Consider the following 2,923-nt stretch of genomic DNA (forward strand, 5'->3'; position numbering starts at 1 on the left):
TCTCTCTCTCTCTCTCTCTCTCTCTCTCTCTCTCTCTCTCTCTCTCTCTCTGTCTATCTATCTATCTATCTATCTATCTATCTATCTATCTATATCTCTCTCACTCTCTCTGTCTCTCTCCCTCTCTGTCACTCTCTCTCTCTCTCTCTCTCTCTGTCACTCTCTTTCTTTCTCTCTCTATCTATCTATCTATCTATATATCTATCTATCCATCTATCTCTCTGTCCCTCTCTTGCTATCTCTATCTCTCCCTCTGTCCCTCTCTTTCATTCTCTCTCTGTCTCTCAGTCCCTCTCAAAAACCTACCATATAAAAAAATGTGTTCGTCATTTATATGGTTTCTACACTAAAGAAAAAGTTTATTTTTAGCTTCGCTACTTAGGAATTTATCCTAGAATCTCTGCTCATTTTGTCCAGTCTTATCGGCTGTTAGATTAAGGCTTGACCCGTCTAAACATTATCAAACCGTAAGAAACTGCCACTTGATATTATGTTGCCTAGAAAGCTTTAGGAGAGTACTAGGAAGCAAAAGCAAAACATTCCGACCTCCCTTCCTTTTCTCTTCTCTAGTCACTAATAGATCACCACCCCACCCACCCACTTTCCTCCTCTCTTTCTTTCTCTCTCTAGGTCTATGCATTACGTGTCCATACAACCTGTCTGTGCTGCTGTCAGTCTTTTTACAATTCCGGTAATATTTGTTATATTGAGCCTCTAAATCCCAAGCCCTTTAAGAATATGTTCCAAGACTTCATTTCAATAAACTTTATTTTGAAGATAGCGAAACAGAGGAGGTGGGGGAGATGAAAGAAAAAAATGAAAAAGACGGAAAGAGAAAGACAGACAGACAGACAGACAGACAGACAGACAGACAGACAGACAGACAGACAGACACACAGACACACAGACAGACACACAGACTGACGAAGGAGTGTAAGAAAGACTAACAGTCTTTATAATCTGCCCCTGCCATCGTCTCTGCACCCTGTTTACAGGAATTGGAGTCCTTTCCAGAGCAAAATGCACCCTGAGGCTGAATCAAAACACGGCTACAACAGGGCGCTAATGTCCACGTTAGATGTTGTCACACAGTGTTCATACAATAATATGGTTGGTTATTTTGATTATACATGAATACTGAAAGTACTATTGAAAGTAGTAGTAGTAGTAGTAGTAGTAGTAGTAGTAGTAGTAGTAGTAGTAGTAGTCTTCCATTGAAGTGTAATGTTGCAAGAATACCAACAAACTCAACTGGCGTGTCCACACTTCTCTCCTGCATAAAAAAAAGTGAACAAAAGACTATTTTTTCCAAGGAATGTATTTTAAAGTTGATATAACTTTGATGTCCATATTCTATCATTCAACCATAGAAAGTATGATCAATGTTTGTATAACAGCATGGGCGTGGAACACAAGACAACAAGATGAGGAAAAATTAAATCGATTAATACGGAATGGTGGTGGTGGAGGTGGTAGTGGTAGTTGTAGTAGTAGTAGTACTAGTAGTAGTAGTAGTAGTAGTAGTAGTAGTAGTAGTAGTAGTAGTAGTAGTAGTAGTAGTAGTAGTAGTAGTAGTAGTAGTAGTAGTAGTAGTAGTAGTACGGAATGCACGCAAAATTTCAACATCTACATTCCCATACTTGGATGAATTACTACTACAAAACTCCAATTGTCACACCCTTTTGAGGCTGCACCGACATCATATTATATCTTTTTCCTAAGTCTAAGATAAAGTGAATTTCACAGGCAAATAATTGTCTAATAGTAACCAATCAAAAGTTACATGGCATGGAATCTTTCACAAAAATACAACGGTTGACACAATGACCAAACATTGCCTTCATGTACAACCGTGTGCGAGCATTTGTGCCTGTGTCTATGTTTGTGCGTGTGTGTATGTGTGTGTTTGTGTGTGTGTGTGTGTGTGAGTGTGTGTGTGTGTGTGTGTGTGTGTGTGTGTGTGTGTGTGTGTGTGTGTGTGTGTGGATGTGTGTGGATGTGTGTGTGTGTGTGTGTGTGTGTGTGTGTGTGTGTGTGTGTGTGTGTGTGTGTGTGTGTGTGTGTGTGTGTGTGTGTGTGTGTGTGTGGATGGATGTGTGGATGGGTGTTTTATTGAGTGAATGTGTGTTTTTAATGTTTCTTTTTCTAACTTCCTGAGTGCATGTATGCCTGTGTTACTATTGCTCCTATTCAAATCTTCATGTTACTCTAGTTGTTATTTGTCAAATCCTCTGTTGTTTCTTCATGTATGTGTCTAGTTATGCTTTCATAAAGCTTCTTGACAGTTTTACATATATACATGTATATGCATGGACTTCTCTTTTACTTGCACTTAAAGAATTGTGTATCTTCGTCTTAATTTTAGTTCATCTCACTTGAAGAGGCGTAGATTCATCGCATTGAGGGTTTGTTTTTTATACTATGGAAACTTCGAGAATTAGGTAATGTAAGAAGGGATGCAACCAGCGTGGACGTGTGTTTATCTGTTCTACAAATTACGTCCCTGGAATCCTAATCATTTTTCATTTTGTTTCTTTTTCTCGCAAAGCTTGTTTGTCTCTCTCTCTCTCTCTCTCTCTCTCTCTCTCTCTCTCTCTCTCTCTCTCTCTCTCTCTCTCTCTCTCTCTCTCTCTCTCTCTCTCTCTCTCTCTCTCCCTCTCTCTCTATGGCTCTGTCACACTCTCTCTTTAAGTCGTGGAAGTATGTTGAGAAAAAACGGTTAGGCAAATGACGAGGCTGAAGTCCAACGAAGGATTGATAGGAAAGCAAGAAATCTATGGATATTAAAATAGTGATATCCACATTGTGACACATACCGGCAAAAAAAAGATACAAAAAAGATTGTTAGCTTGGAGAGCAAAAAAAAGGTGTCCAGAGAGAAATTGGTTAAAGAAGGGGGGCCTTAGTAATGTAAGTCAATCAA

Source organism: Aplysia californica, unplaced genomic scaffold, assembly GCF_000002075.1.
Source record: "Aplysia californica isolate F4 #8 unplaced genomic scaffold, AplCal3.0 scaffold00065, whole genome shotgun sequence".
Lineage (NCBI taxonomy): Eukaryota > Metazoa > Mollusca > Gastropoda > Aplysiida > Aplysiidae > Aplysia > Aplysia californica.